This window comes from Zalophus californianus, chromosome 6 (genome assembly GCF_009762305.2).
Source record: "Zalophus californianus isolate mZalCal1 chromosome 6, mZalCal1.pri.v2, whole genome shotgun sequence".
Lineage (NCBI taxonomy): Eukaryota > Metazoa > Chordata > Mammalia > Carnivora > Otariidae > Zalophus > Zalophus californianus.
The window spans coordinates 110,573,400-110,590,238 of record NC_045600.1 but is presented as its reverse complement, the minus strand read 5'-3'; the positions used below and the strand labels follow the sequence as shown (position 1 = coordinate 110,590,238).

The 16,839-nt window shown below is 50.7% G+C and overlaps 1 protein-coding gene across 2 annotated transcripts in view; it reads right to left on the bottom strand.

Annotated features, from left to right (window-relative positions):
• Positions 1–16,352, bottom strand: part of THSD4 (thrombospondin type 1 domain containing 4) — a 581,008-nt gene extending 564,656 nt beyond the window's left edge. Inside the window, exon 1 of one of the 2 annotated variants that reach the window (XM_027572149.2) lies at positions 16,104–16,352. The gene's annotated coding sequence lies outside the window, so the exon portion shown is untranslated. The remainder of the gene's footprint in view (positions 1–16,103) is intronic. The other variant, XM_027572150.2, reaches the window with a different exon arrangement.
• Between the last annotated feature and the right edge of the window lie 487 nt (positions 16,353–16,839).

Here is a 16,839-nt window from a genome sequence, read left to right as displayed (position 1 = left end):
GGCTTGTCCTTCTCTGTCATAGGCAAACTCAGCCATATAATTCATTTCTTCCCAACGAGCTTCCATTCTGCAAACTGGCTGGCTTACCCAGAGCAACCTGCAAACCCACAGAATCCCAATTTAGGGAAAATGTTTGAAGAGCCATTGAAACTCCCCGGATACTTCCAAGCAAACACATTACAGCAGGCTTGGTTACTCAATTAAGAAAACACCTACCTCTCCTTTCTTACCTGGAGGAATTGGTAATCAGCACAGATTAGTTAAGGATTTCAATACAGATTGCATCATTTTCACGGTGATTAACACTGATGTGGTTTTACATTTGTTTTCAGTCCTTAAAAAACGTTTCCCAGGTAACTAAGGAGAATATTCAAGGTCAGAAAAATCGGCAAGGCAAGATATTTAAAATAAATGAGCCATTTGTTCCTGCTTCTGTCCAAAGTTGCTTTTTCAGTTTCAAATGACACGATACTACGGATCAAAGGCAGAAATGCATCTGGAGAAAGACCTTTTCTCTTCCCCAAATAGTACTTGGTCATTTGATTTACAGCACTCGATAAACCCTGTTAAATGTCTTTACTTCCCTGTAAGTCTCCAGCAGAACTCCGATCTAGCAATTGTCACAGTGTATCACTGTGATTTGCGTTTGTCTTTGAACCCCCATAACACAAGACTACAGAAGAGTAAAGACTTTTCTAAAAGACTTGTTTTTTTATGTTCCTGAAGCCTAGAACAGCGCCTGGGGCACAGTAGGTGCTCCTTGATGACAGAGAGAATTTACATTCAGTCTCCCTCAGGAGGACCTTCTCTCCAAAACGATCATACTGTGTCTCCAGTGTTTCCAAGGTACCCTTGTCCAGCCCAGCCTCTGAACAGCCACTCTGCTTCCACAATAATTGCTAATGCTTTCTGAAATTAACACTATTGATAATATTCTCCGGCCCCCTCTGGAAGCCTCCAACATGCAAATCAACAGCTGTGATGGGCTGCTGCCACCCAATCTAGGGATCAAAAACACCCAGAGACAGCCCCAGCCCTCCTCCCCAGTCTGAGGACTCAATCTTTCCCCAGCACCCTCTGCCAAGAGCAGTTTGTGATCCCTAGGTTATAGTTATCAAAGGAAACAAGATCAGACTCCCACAACTGAGCTCTGCATGGGAACCACAGATATGGCGGCCCAGGCCCTGTCCTAAGATGCTGAGCTAGCTCATTTCAAAAAAACCAGCTTGGTCAAAAGCAGGTGGCCATGGGACTAACGGCAGCTTTGGCTCAGGCTGAGCCAACCTCCTGGTCCACCTCCTTTCCTTCTGATACAAACTCAGGTCCTGCCACCAGCAAATAACCTCTTGCCACTCCAGCAAGCAGTGTGTACATCTGTGCGTGTGTGTGTGTGCACGTGCACACACGTATCGGGGAAGAAGGGTGTACCAGAAGCACTAACAGTAAAAGAACACATTCGTAGAGGGCAAGTACCATGTTCATCTACAGAATGGGTCCAGGCGAGACTTCAGGGCTGGGAGGAATGGAGCACATGTGGTGTTCTTTCAGGAAAAAAGTTATCTATAAAATTAGGCACACTTATATATGTTCTCAAGACAACCTAGGAGGTAGGTGCCCTCGATCTCCCCATTTTACAGAAAAGGAAGCTGAGGCTGTGAGCAGTGAAGCAGTATGTCCACAGTCCCAGAACTAGTAAGTGAGCAGCAGGATCTGAACCCAGGCCACTGCATAGCCGTCTCCCGGGCCTCCTAACGCGCTACATCATATACACATTTCCAGGAAAGCTGCTCGTGTTCACGCTGACCTGGTGCACAACACGCAGGCTGCAGCATGAGCCCCAGCCGGGGGGGCTGCTCTGGGTGAGGTTGTGCTCTGTCCTGCTCAGGGCAGGGCAGCTTTGGCCTTGGCTCCTGGAGATTCCCTCAGTGCCCGCACGCACTTGCCCAGCCAGAACACATCCCGGCTCAGTAAGCCTCGGCCGCCATAAATCAGCCAGCCTCACGCTCTGCCCTTGGTGCTTCCGAACATCAGGGGAAAGGATTTGCCATTTTTTTTGCTTGGCTCCTGGGGCTTCTGCATTGACATTCGAATTATATCATTATCTTTTTAAGTGATAGAAATCTAGTCAATGATTTGTAGCAATCACTGCTGTACCATGTATGCCAAGAGGCTCCGTATATCCTCCCAGAAAGAAGCAGAAGCCTAGCAAATTAGTCTTACTCCCTTTACACAATTCTGTGATGGGCCGGTATTAGGTAAAGCTGAAATCAGGTGCTGTGATTAAAAGATTATGATAATGTGAAACAGACAGCCATGTCATGAATTAGGAAATATACTTAAGGAAACCAAGAGAAGCAAGTCATTGGAGTCAAAGGTCACACAGAGGTCAAGGGGGACAATACAAGGCAATTAGGTGTAGCAGAATGAAACTGTTATCATACCCCTTTTCTCAAGCTTCAGTGGCCATGCAAATCTGTTCTCTTCCTGTCTCGTGTCTGCTTTGTTGACGCTCCTTGTGACCCAAACCAGGACGAGAAAAATATCAACAACATCAGCTTCCACGAATGAGCTGTGCATGCGGGGGAAGGACTCTGACCTCTCTGATTATTATCTCAGGACTCTTTCCTCCCCATTCTATCATCCCACTAATCACTGAGATCATTACACTGTGTCCCTGATTTCCCTGTGAACCTTTGTCAGCGATCAGATGGGCGTGTTTCTGGGTTCTCTATTCTGTGCCACTGACCTATGTGCCCGACCCACTGCTAACACCACACGGTCTGAATTTGTGTAGCTACAGAGGTCTCGAAACCTGGCAGACCAATTCCTCCTACTACATTCTTTTTTTGCAAAATGATTTTTAGAAGTTTGATTATGATGTACCACGGTATGGGTTTCTTTGGGTTTATCCGGTTGGGGATTCACTAAAGCTTCCTGATTCTGCAGGTTTGTATCTTAGCCTAACCCCAGGAAGTTTTAGTTCACTGAGTATTTTTCAGTCCTGCCTTCTTTCTTCTGTCTTAGGATTTCAGAGACATTATTATAGTCCTACAGTTTCCTAAGGATCTGTCTTTTTTCCCCTCTCCCAGTCTGTTTTCTCTCTGTTGCTCAGATCCAGGAATTTTTATTGTTACAGCTTCAAATTCACTGATTTTTTCCTCCGTCATCTCCATGAGATTTTATTTCAGTTGTTATATTTTTCACTTCAAAAGCCATCATTTGGTTCTCCTTTATGTCTGCTGTTTTTTTTCTGAGACTTTCTGTTGTTTCCTCATTTGTCTCAAGCACGTTCATAGTTGCTCACTGAGGCATTTTACGATGGCCGCTCTAAAAGCTTTGCCAGATAATTCTCACATCTCCATCATCTTGTTGTTGGCCTTGATTGTCCTTTCTCATTCAGTTGGAGCTCTTCCTGGTTCTTGGTATGATGAGTAATGTTCAATCAAAACCTGGATGTTTCAGGTATCATGTTATGAGGCTCTAGATCTTATGTAAACCTACCATTATGGCTGGGGGAGAGGGAAGCCCAAATTTGCCAGTTGGCCTCCACTGACATTGGCAGGGGAAGGGGGGACCCATCATAACTGCTGAGCAGGGATGGGAGTCCAGCTCTCCAGCAGGTCCCATTGATACTTCCCTGGCTGGAAGGGGTAGGAATGGCTCACTACTGTGCCTCATATGATCTCCTTTGGCACCACTGGTGGGAGGGAAAGGGGGACGAATAACCTCATTACTACTGGGTGGTGTTAAGAGTCCTGACTCTCCACTAGGCCATCTCTGATCACCCCATTGGGGAGAGGGAGGGATGTCTTATTGATGCTCGGTGAGAATGAAAGTCTAGGCTCCCCACATATCTCAACTGAGAAAAGAGCCCTCCGAAATGGTCTAGGTTGTCACCATGCACTTAGGAATGAAGAATGAGTGACCCTAGAGATGGAGAAGGTATGGCTGGAGGTCATCCGGCAAGTTCGTGCAAAGTCAGGACTGAACACCCATGCCCCTGGCTCCAAGATCACTTGTCTGTAAACCAAAGAGCTCTTAAAGCACAGGAAGAATACCAGCCCCCAGCCAATGCAAAATGAAAAGTCTCACTGGCCAAAGGATAGTGGCTGCCTCCTTTCACATCCTGCCAGACCCCAGGCCAGAAAGCACACGTGGTTATGCACCATAATCCTCTAAACAACACAAACAGACATCTACTCAAGACAGGCCTTCTGTCCAAGACACACAGCAAAAGCACACTCGCGAGCCAAGAGCTACAGCATCACGGTCACCTTCGGGGCTGGTGGTCTTCCATCTGGAGAGGATCCTGGCTTTCCTACCATTGGAATCCCTGAAACCAAGATACACCCAGGAGCTGCAGAACTCAGAGCAGCCAGCAGGCCAGGCGCCCCCCCCCTCCTGGCTGGAGAGCTGGGTCTGCAGGCCCCGGACCTGGGGCCTCTGGTCTGGTCCCAGTGGGCCGGCCGGCAGTCTCAGCCCAGCACTGCTTATTCTTCTGCAAGGGAAAGCTGGTGACCCGGGAAGGGAAACTGCTGTCTAACAGCCTTTGTTTTCATTTCCATTTAAAAAGGTTAGTGACTTTACTGCATGTGGAAAGAACCAAAGCCACAGTTTCAAAGTGGCTCAGCATGTTTGGGGGCTGATCAAATATACAGAACTTTTGGGTGGGGAGGAAAAGAAAGGGAAGGAGGGAACAAAAGTTTATTCCACGTTCACCATGTGCCAGACATACGTCTGGTTCCTCCTTCCATGCCTTCCCGGGCCTCTACAGTAAAAAGTCCAGGCAAAATCAAGTTCCAAGGCCCTTACATAGGTCATCATGCTGTTGGGAGTCAGGCAGAATTGCCAGACTCCGCAACAGTATATGACAATAAACAATTTCATGGGATACAATTGGAATCAGGAGATGGAATGACGATAACAATGTGAATAAAGTCATTTGATGCCTAAATTTTGAAATGATACGATTAAAATTTTTTAACGCGTTAGAATAACTACTTAAAGAATTACAGGGGTGACTGGGTGGCTCAGTCGGTTAGGCAGCTGCCTTTGGCTCAGGTCATGATCCTGGGGTCCTGGGATCGAGCCCCACGTCTGGCTCCCTGCTCAGCGGAGAGCCTGCTTCCTCCTCTCCCTCTGCCTGCCACTCTGCCTATTTGTGCTCTCTGTCAGATAAAAAAATAAAATCTTAAAAAAAAAAAAAGAACTACAAACTATGTCGAAGTAATTGCCTACCTTGGTATCACCCAAGATGATAAGACCCACAATCGTTTGAATTAATTTGTGAATTAAGCTACATACTCTTATGGGCACTCGGACTTCTACAAGTGATTTTGTTAAGTACTGAGATATTTTAACATTCACTTTTATAATTTAAAACAATTTTGAAGCGCTTTATAGTCAACAAACTCTGACCAGTAGGCCAAACCTGACCCACTGCCTGTTTTATGGTATCTTCAAATTAAAAAAAAAAAAAAAAAGAATAGAAAAAATCAGGATACTATTTTATGACATAAAAATTATACGAAATTCAAACTGAGGTATCCGCAGAAAAACAAACAAACAAAGGTTTAACTAGAACACAGCCTGGCCCACATCTTCACGTGCTGTCTATCGCTCTTCCCATGCTCAAATGGCAGAGGTGATTCATTGCCACAAAGCCCATCCAGCCTGCAGAGCTGAAATACTAATTCTCTGGCCCTTTACGAAAAAAGCCTGCCGAGCCCTGATCTAGGCCCTCTGTCAGATAGTGGTGCCAGATTAAAAACATACCAAGATGATGATGATGAACCACCACCACCAGCGTGGTTCTTGAGGGAGCCAAAGAGCGGGCATGAGATACTCAGTGAGCGTTTATGAGCAACCTTAGAGATAACGCTGATCCACAACGGGAAAAGCAACATTAAAGCAACATAAAAGCAAAACGACACTTTCTAGGAGAATGTATCAAGCACACAGCACGCTCTTTACATTTATTTTATGGGAACAAAGAAAGTCAATTATGAGAGATCTGAATCCTGTGAGGTCTTCAAGAATGTAGCCCTCCCATCAAACCCAGCAGGCTTCTATTTCCTTCCCCTCCGCCCACATTGATTCCCTGTTACGCTGAGGGCCCCCTCAAGTCTCTGAACTCCCACCAGTCAGAGTCTGATGCCCCTCTCCTGGCCCCCAGCCTTCCTACTGCATAATGTTTACCGCACCCATCAACCTCTCGGCCTGCCCCCTCCCCAACGATGTAAGTACCCCCCCCCGACCCAGGCAGGAAGACCATCTTCTTTATCTTCAAGATGGTAAGTAAGGCACATTGGAGGCCCTTCCTTTCATCACAGAGATGAACACTGTCTCCTCTAACTCTTACAGTGCCTACCGGGATTCCTGGTCCATTTCACACAGGAGGAAGCTGAAGTTCAAGGAGGTTAAGACCACCTGTCCCTAGCCACACGGGCAGTAAGTGGCAGAGTCAGGATCGGAGTTCACACCATTGACAACGCAGGGCGCTGCTACCTGAGGGGCCCCAGAGGCTCAGAAAGCCCTGGATGCAGGAGTAAGGGACTGCCCGGAGCTGCCCATACGGAACCCCCGCCCCCCGCCCCCCGCCACACACACACCAGCGGAGGAACACGACCTCGGAAGTTGTGAGACCTCCGGCCCCACTCTGCTGAGAGGAAGCAGCCAGGCACCAAAGAGCACACACTGCATGATTCCATTTTCAGGTGAGTGCCCGATGAACGCTGACATGATTGCCTGTGTGCAAGTCAGGGAGGCCGCACCTCCCCGCGCCTCTTGCTAGGAGTGAGGTGTCGAGTTGTCCCGGTGCCCGCCTGAGGACAGAATGGAACAGAAGAGGGAAAGGGAAGACAGAAAACAAGCGCCCCTTCTGTTTCTCAGCACTCGCACCTGAGCCTCCCAGGTGCATTTTCTCTGCAGCGCCTCTGAGCTGCACGGATCGCTATGGGAACGGCTCTGGCTTTGGACCTGGTCATTACATGGCTGGGAACTGAATTTCCAAACAGAACATGAGATGGGGGCGGGGGGAGAAGAGGTGGCGGGGAGAAAAATAATAGCAAGTTGAACAGGGACCTTGGTAGTTACTAATTTTTTCTTTTCTTTTTTTTTTAAGATTTTATTTATTTGAGAGAAAGAGAGAGAAAAAGCGAGCACAAGCAGGGGGAGTGGGAGAGGGAGAAGCAGGCTCCCCCCTGAGCAGGGAGCCCGATGTGGGGCTCGATCCCAGGACCCTGGGATCATGACCTGAGCCGAAGGCAGACGCTTAACCGTCTGAGCCACCCAGGCGCCCTGCTAGTTATTAATTTTTTGATTAGGGAAAAACTAGAAACAACTGAGACCACGAACTAAAATGATGGAAATTGTCATTTATGCCTAAAAGTGAGAAGCCTGACTAGGTCAAGAGAAATGTTTACACAAAATCACAGTCTGTAAAAAAGACAGATGTGCGTGTGCTTCCAGGCAAATATCAAGGAGAAAACAGAAGGGTGTAAGCGGTTAGTGTACTATGTAGACATGAGAGGGACCGAGGAGAGCAGAAAGAGGAGGGAGGGATGTTTTGGTAAAGTTACATGTACAGTAAAAGTCAAGTTAAAAAAAACATATTTGTGGAATCATAAATTATACAGTCTTTCTGGAAGGCCAATTGGCCCATATGTATCATATACCTTTGGAGTGTTTGTATCTTTTGTCCCCCAAACAGCACTAATGCATTAACAGAAGTTCCCCAAACACGCACAAAACAAGCAGTTTTATTTGTAAATAATACTGAAAAACCAAAAACAACATGTCCCCCAATAGGGGGCTGTTTAAGCAAACAGTGATGTTTTTAAAAATACTCTCCAGCCATTAAGAACACCATGTTTTGGAAGAATACTGAATATTTAGTATTTAGGGGAAATGTTTATGATTTCGTGTTAAATGAAAAAAGTACTGAACCAAACAATATGTTTAGCATGATACCAATGTTATAAAACTGTGTGTGTGTGTGTGTGTGTGTGTGTGTGTGTAGGAAGAGAGACTACAAAGGCACACATTACAACTAATGGTCATCACTGGTTGGGGAATTATGGATCATTTGTGTTTTTCTGTTATTTCCTAAGTTTTCTACAATAAATATACCTTGTAATTGAGAAACTTAACCAGCAAATCAGCAGTGCTGTCATCGGCAGGCCGAGTTTGCCACCATGGTCCACCTGGGTTACAAGTGCCGCAGCCGATGTGCAGCACCCACACTGGATGGACTATGACAAAGGTCGCTCCTGAGCCCCCACCCCACCCCACCCCACCCCTGGCCCACTTCTCCCGGGCACAGGTCCACTGCACCCACGCCACCTGTCCAGGACGTCTCCCGACAGACTCCACCGACCGCATGAGCCAAGGGCGGTGCAGCAAGGTGTCTGGAGGAGAACAGCTGGGCATCCCGGGCACAGCAAGCCAACCAGGCCCGCACCCGCCTGCACCTCCACACTGGTAGGAGCACTTGCTCCACCCGCCCCGATGTTTCTGGTTCTCTCACATCTGCCCACAGTAAAGAATGAGCCCCGCTGTGTGCTGCATCTGTTTTGAGGCTGGAACTCCATCCCTTCTCTAAGCAAAATCGCTTAGATTTTACTTTAAGAGTGGGTTATGTGGTGATAAAAAGGAATGAGGTACTGATCCATGCTTCAAGAGGGATGATGACATTAATCTTAAGAAAGAAGCAAGGCGCCGAAGACCACATATTGTAGGATTCCATTTATCTGAAATGTCCAGAATCCAGAGAGGCTGGTGGGGAGGGAGGATGGGGAGTGACTTCTAATGGGTATGGAGTTTCTTTTGAAGGTGATGAAAATATTCTGGAATTACATAACGGGTGATGATTGCACAACTCCGTGAATAAACTAAAAACTACCAAATTGTACGCTTTAAAATGGTGAATTTTATGGTATGTGAATTACATCTCAATTTTTTAAAAATTGTAAGTGGGTTACAATTAGACTTTTAAGTGGTTACCATTAGACTTGCCAGTGGGTTACAATTAGACTGAGGCACTAACTAGCCCATTAGTTTGCCCAGAGCACAAGGTTTGGAGTCAGATGATTGGAAATTCAAACATCACTCTGACATCTACTTGCTGTGTGAGCAGGTGCAAGTTCCTTAACCTCTCTGTGCCTCACTTTTCTAGGCTGTAGAATAGGAATAATAATGTCTAGCTCACATGAATTATTGAGAGAATGCAATAACTTAATGCAGGTAAATCCCAGGACCTGATACAGAGCTCCGTAAATGGTAGCTCCTTCTCCTCAGCAGGCCAAAAGATCCCCTGAACTTCAAGCAGAATGAAACCCTGGGCCCTGGGGCGCCTGGGTGGCTCAGTCATTGGGCGTCTGCCTTCGGCTCAGGTCATGATCTCAGGGTCCTGGGATCGAGCCCCGCATCGGGCTCCCTGCTTCTCCCTCTCCCACTCCCCCTGCTTGTGTTCCCTCTCTCGCTGTGTCTCTCTCTGTCAAATAAATAAATAAAATCTTTTAAAAAAAGAAACCCTGGGCCCTGACTGGAACATCACTAAAGTCAAGCAGGCCCTGGGTACTTGTCTGTTCTGACAAAGACACTAAATGAGCCAGAGGCTAGGATGTCAGTGCACACCCTGTAATGAGACTCAAAGCTTGAAGACACAGCTCCACGCCGAAGGCTCGCCTTATAACCAGCAGTAAACTCCCCCGCCCCTCCCCCCCACCCCCACAGTCCAAAGGGCCTCCTGTCCACTGTTGGCTGTGACCGTCCTCTCAACCATTAGATAAGTGTTACTATTATTAGCCTCAATCAAGGATGAGGCAATGGGAGCTCAGAGAAACCAGAACAGGGGACAGAGCTGTGACTTGCATCCGGATCAGACTGTCTCCACTGTTCCTAATTCTGCTCGCGAGGCAACTGCCCTCTCTACCCTCAGCCTCTTCGCTTGGGGCCGTCAGGTCACAGCAAGGCTGGCCACGGGCTGGCGCGCAGCGGGCTTGCCACAGGAGGACCAGGCAGGTGTCCCTGCCCGTCCACCGCGTCTGGCCGGCGAGCATGGAGGCAGGGGGCAAGGGGCAGGGCAGTGTCATCCAAAGGGCAGCTGGAGGCCAGGGAATCAGCAGCAGAGGGAGGGGAGAGGGGGGCCAGAATTCAAGGCATGTGAGGGTCAGGGGTCAAATAAACGAGATCAATCAGAGAGAGAGTCGTCAGTTCCCCCACAGCAAGGCTTAGAGACCTGGAGGAGAAGCTGCTCAGAGAAGCTCTCTGCTTCGCAGAGAAGCCGTGGTCTCTGGGCTCCGCCCGAAAAGCCGGGGGAACAGGACAGCACTCCCACGGGTCTAAGACTGCAGTGAGCACTTTGCGCTCTCATGCATCTCACCCGGGGTCTGTACTATTATCACCCTCATTCCACAGACCGGAAAACCACAGCAGAAAAGGAAACTGTCCAGGAAGCCGCAGCTTAGTGGAGGCCAGGTCCGGAGCCCAGGGAGCTGGCTCCGAGGGGCTCCCACCCTCAGCATCCCTGAGCCCGCTGCCCGGCCCAGGAGAAGGTGGACCCTACTACTAGAGATATGGGCCAGCCATGGCCACACGCCCTCCTCTCTGCCTTGAAATGACACGTGGTCAGAGGCACTGCATTTCAGGAGAAGTCTGTTTGGCAACTACTAATTTGTAACTTGCTGATAGGATCGGAAGGTTTCCAAGAAGGAATCAGGTAGAGCAGCCTCCCGGCTGTCCATGTATCCATGTTCCTAAGAAATTAATCTCTCTTGACTGAGCCTCCAAGAAAAATGGTTAAGTCAAAGGCGTGGCTTGTCACCCTGCACCCCTCCCCCCGTGGTGATGTGGCTGCATCCCGGCCATAAATCAAAGGCCATGCTCCCCCTTTCATCAGATGCCTGTACATAATTCCCTGGCGATTTCCCTGCCGGGGCTCAGAGGGCCACGGCCTAAAGGGTTAACATCTCATTTCCTCTGTCTTTCAAGCCTTAATCCCCATCCTGAGCTGGGTGCATTCCAAGCCCACCTGGAGCAGGTCATGACGAGCCCCAGCCCATGGCTGGCCCTTCATTTCCCCTGGCAGGAGATTAGATGGGGCGCCCATTAATCACTCATTACTTGGGTCCTCACTGCTGGCCAGCCCTCAGGCAGCCAGCCAGCGGGCAGGGAGGGTGGGGCAGGCCCGCCTGCTGCCCAGCCCAGGCCCCGAGCTGCCCAGGGTCACATTTCTGTGTCGACGGCCTGGCTCTCTGTCCTCTGGACCACGCCCAAGAGGAGAGGGCCTAGAGAGAACACCGTGTAGTATCACTGAAGGGACCTGCTTCTGCAGGGCTCACCGGAGGGGACAGTGATATGCGCACTGGAAAGATGAGGTAAAAAGAGAAAGAGGTGAGCAGAAAGAAGCCACTCTTCCAGGATAGCTAGCCATCAACAGAGAACACAGCTGCCCCTCTGTGTCTGAGGTTCTTCCTTGAGGAATCTCAAGGAAGGGGAAGGGAGTGGGGTGGGGAGGGGATGTTGAATGGATAATTCATCATCATCATCATCATTATTATTATCGCACAGCTGCAGGTGTTGATTTGCTGGGTTGGAATATAAGTTTGCAATATTTTGCCCTTCCGACACAAACCCCTGGACTTGAGGGGGCCTGAGATTATGTGTATGTGTGTGTGTGTGTGTGTGTGTGTGTGTGTGTGTGTGTATATTTATAGCACATGTATTGAGGGCCAACTGCCTGCCAAACCCTGACTGGGTACAGAGAAGGTAAGAGAAACCGAATGACTACAGGCATTGAGCACCCACTCCATGCTGGGCCTCTCCCTAATGCCTAGGGGGCCGGTCCACCCGTCCCCACACCAGCCCCCCAGGTTTTGGCCATCCTTCTGTCACACACGGCTGAAACTTAGAAAGGGGGCAAAATAAGGGCTTGTAAAACAGAGGAGATGTGTTGGTGAGCAGACTTCGCTCTGGGGAGGGAGGAGCGACTCACCAGGCCAGCAGGGAAGGCAGAGGCTCGCAAAGCGTGTTCAGCCCTATTTGGGGGGGTCCCAGCCCATTTTTTACCTCAGAAAACTTGGGGCTCTGGAACCAACCTACCTGATCCTTCTCCCTCAGCCTTGCTCAGGCCCAGAAAGAAATTCACAAGGAGCCTGGTGGGGGCAGGGCTTGCGTACCTTTGCAGGGAGAGGATGGGGAGCATGCAGTTCAGGACTGAACTGAAGATCCCTTTGACTAAAACAGGGCTCTCTGTCTCCGCCTGGCTGGGGCCACGATGCGCCACTGCTCACTCCTTACAGTCAAGGTCAAGGCCTCTGTTAAAAAAGGACACTGTGACCTGGGATAAAGTGGCTTATTAGCTCATCACCTGTCACTAGAACCTCACGGTTGAGGCAGCCTAGGGCAGTGGTCCTCAAACCCAGCGTGTAGAACAACCAAGCACTTGAGGCAGTCTTAAAAAATGCCAATTCCCAGGCCCGGCCTCCACCCTGGAATCTGAGTGTCTTCCCAGCAGACCCTAATTTGGATTCAGATGTTCCGCAGACAACGCTTTCAGGAAACAGTAAAATAGTGTAAAGAGCACCTGACTTATAGAGCTGGGTTCTAAGATTTAGGTTCAAAACCTGGGTTGTTGACCCAAGGCAAGTAAGCTGGAGTTTTCTTCCTTGTAAAATGCGGATTATACCGTCTCCCTCACAGGTTGCTGGGAGGATTAAGGCATCAGGCATAGCACACCTCAGTGCTCACTAAACGGGACCTGAATGAGTTCATCGGGCCAGTGAGGCTCCAGAAACTGGAGAAGTCAGTTCTGAAGGGCTGGGGAGAGAAAAAAGGGCAACACAGGCCCAGGAAGTCCCAGCGTCAGCCCACGGGACCCACAGAGCAGGAGGGAAGGGGGGGCCCGAAAGAGGGCAAGAGTCCACAAAGCCTCCTCCGGCCGGAGAGCATCCCACCGCGGCTCCCCCTTCCCGGCGCCCGCCCCTGTCACACTATAGCTCCTGGCCTAACACGGCTCATCCACTATTTTCACAGAGAAGAGTCAATAATACGTATGGAACCCTTACATCCACGCAGATGTAAATACCTATCACAATTCTCCATGCACAGAAAAAGAGAGTTAAACAGTTGGGGAAAGGGGAGAGAAGAAGACGAAAGGAAGGAAGGTCCAACCCAGTCGTGTTGTCAAGCCGGCGGGAGCTGGCCGGGGGCTGGCACCGGGCTACACAGCCTGGAAGGGCTCAGGAAGGAGGAGCCCAGGGGCCAGTCAGGAGAAACTTCAGGATGCCTGGGAGATGAGGCTGGCCCACATGACTAGGACATGTCAGGCTGCAAACACAGTAAATGCAAAGGAGGCAGGGGCGCACTTCAGCTGGGTTCAGGGAGGACCGAGACAGGGGTGTGCAAGAGAGGCTGGGGTACACTTCCTGGCAGAACTGAATTTCTGAGCTGCGGTTAGAGTGCACACAAGACCATCATAAACACACTGGGTACATCAGGCAGGAAAGAGGTGGGCTGCTCTTGGATCAGCAGACTTGAATTAAGACAATTCCAACTGCCCAGACAAAGACTGACCTTGGCCTTGTCTACCATGCCCATACCAGCATGTTCACGTCGCTAGGTCGTTGCTCAATCTCATCCCTCTGCCTGGCATGCCCTCTCTACGTCCAGCCTTTCCCATCTCTTCGAACTCCTCCTCATGCCTCAAAGCCCAGCTGTAATTTTCCTAGCTCCTCCCATGCAGAAAAATCCTCTCCCTCATCTGTGTCCCCAAGGTTCTGCATTGTTTCGTGGTTACTTTTTTTTTTTTACATCTTTTTCTCTCCCGGGTGGCTATTTATCATCTGTTAGTCTGTCAACAGATCCAGGGCACGGATATTGTCTTGTTCTGAGTTTAAGCCTCAGCACATGGTAGCAGTCCCTAGAACACAGCAGATGCCCAAAAATATCGGTTGGAGAAGAATTTAATAGAAGTGAATCCCGGGGAGCCATTGTGATTTCTTGAGTGGAATGATGTGGCGAAATCAGAATTTTAGGAATATTAATCTGTCAGCATGAAAGAAGATGGATTAAAATGAAGAAAGTGATTCGTAGCTGGGAGTCAAGAAGGGAGATTATTACTATAACCTGGACATGGTTTATGGAGGGGGCAGAGGGAAAGGAGACAGGAAAATGATCCCCTGCGATATCACAAAAGAATGTGGAAGGAACTCAGTAATGAGCGGGCTCTAAATGTGGGGGACGGGATGGGGGCATCGAGGGCATTCAAACACTGAGACTCCAGCCAATTGGGAGGCAAGTGCTGTGCAGAGAAATGCTGGGCGGAGAAGAGGGGGAGGGTAATGCCCCACCACTCTAGGATAATTGGATGCAATCACAATAAGCATTTCTAGGCAACAAAACAAAACAAACAAACAAACCCCCCCAAAACACTCAGTCAAAACATCCAACCCTGATCTTACACCCAAACTCTGGACTGTATTTAATTTTACTCATTTTTTCCCTAGCAGCCAGTTAGAAAGATTTCTTCAGGGCAGGAGATACTGACATGGAGATAAAGAACTACCCGGGTGCTCGCGGCGGCGGTCACGTGAGCTCATCTCACCAGCCCTCTTCACGAGAGGCCAGCCAGGTGGCTCATTCCGTAGGGACTCCAGGATTCTGATCACCCAAACTCATTTCCCAGGCCGGGACCTCTGGGAAATCCCTGCTCCAGCCCTGCAGAGGATTATAGGAAAGTCCCAGGACTCCCATCTGCTTCCTCGTATTAATTCCAGGGCTAGGATTTTGTTTTCCAAGGAATTCAACTATGGTGCCAACAAAAATCTACAGGAATTGAGTAGTACCGTATTTAAATCGTGTATTTCAAATGTTTGCTTCTTTGTATATGGAGACCCAGTAAGATCCTATTAAGCCCTTCATCACCCCTTAATCAATGAAGTAAAGACATGCAGGTTGTGCAGGTTTTAAGAGCTGTGTGAGCTTTGAAAAATCTTTAGAATATTACTCTGTGCCTGGGTGCCTTCAGCCGTGCAGACAGTTGGACAAGATGATTTCTTGGACCTCTCTCGGGTCTCCCTCCACGTCTCGTATTCCCAGTTCCAACAGGCATCCCCCAATCATTTCAGCTACCCAGGTCCGAGGCTTCAGATTCACTTACTGTGCGGCGTGGGGGTGGGGGGTCACAAAGGAGACTTGAAGAGACGCAAGCATGCACATTTAATAGGCAGTAGGGGAGGCTGGGGGTGGGGGGGAGCCAGGGCTGGGTGTAGACTGCTTAGGAAACACCAGATTTCCAGATGCTAAGTGGGCCTGAGAACGCCCTGAAATCCACTTCCCAAGTTAGGGCTGATGTTATTTCAAAGAAAAAAAATATATACTAACTTGCAGATCTCTAAAGCCCTACGAGCTACTTCTGGAACAGCCAATTCTATAAGCGCGCCAAGGGACTGCAGGTACTTGGGCTGCACTTGAGGAAGTCTCCGGAGTTGGCGGAAACAACCCATCCACTCCGGCTCCCAGAGGCGCTGGGCTGCAGCGGCTTAGCTCAGACACACACAAGGATTTGAGGCTTTCTAGAAAACATCGTGGCCAAGGCCCCGGGCTGGGGCTCGATGCGCGCGGACCGAGACCGACCAGCTCTCCGGCCCGGGGCAGAAGGGAGGCGAGGCTGCGGTTGGGGCGCACGGGCTGGGTGTGCCCTCGCCGGCCCCCTCGGCCCCGGCCCAGGGAGCGCGGGGCCCCGACTACGGAACGGCCCAGGTTGGCTGTCCCTAGAGTTTCAGAGTTGGAGGGTTGAGGGGTGAGTGCTGGCGCCGGGACAGAGTAAATCCCCAAGGAAGGGAAGGAAGGGAAGGGAAGCGAAGTGGAAGGAAAGCTAAGGGAAGGAGAGGCGGCACAGCCGTCGGCACGGACCTAGCGCGCGCTGGCTCCCCAAGCCCGGGGTGGGCTCAGCCCCGCGGCGCCCCGGACACACCCACTGCGCCCCGCCGCCCGCGCCATCGCGTCCTGCGGTCCAGAGCGGGCCCGAGAGGAGGGCAGCGGCCCCGGCCGGGTCGGGGCGCAGGGGGCGCGGGGCGCGCGGCGCGGGCAGCTCTGCTCACCTGGCGGTCCGCGTCCCGGATCGGCCGGCGGCCGCCTCGCCTCGCCCCCGCGTGCTTCCCGGCGCCGGGCAGCCCCGAGCACGCCTCATGGACGGCCGCCGCCGCCGCCCCGCGCCCGCCCTGCACGGGCTCCCGCTGCGCCCCTGTTCAGCGTCGGGCTGAGCGGGCGGCCAGAGGCTCGGGTGCGCGCGGAAAGCTGTGGCTCGGAGTTTGCGATCGGAGAACCGGGATCCGCGCTCCTTCGGTCCCTCCTCCCTCCCCCACTCGCGGCCTCCCGCTGTCATCTGGAACCGCTCCTGTCGCCCCCTGGCGGCCGCCTCGGGAAGGACCGGCCCCCTATCCACCCCCTGCGACCCTGGAGGGGCCCCTTGCAAACCCGAGCGGGACTAAGCACTGGGTACCGGGACAACAGACGTCGTCCCGTAAAGAGAAGGACAGTCTAGGCAGGAGGGTGGCGAGAGTGGAAGGAAGCGTGGTCCGGATCGGCCAGGACCCGCTGGGGGAGAGGACGAAGGGCTGAGACCAGGAGGTAAAGGAGGGCCAGATGGTGGAAGGCCTTGAATTACGGGTTCATTTTTTCCTGCGGTTTGTGGGAGCCATTGAAGGACTGAGGTCCAAGAGGGACAGGTGCATCCTTGTGTTTGGAACAATCATTCTGGCTGCAACAGGATGGGGCTGAGGCTGAAGCAAGGAGCCAGCAAGGAAAATGTCGCTGTAAACCAGAGCAGGGAAGAGC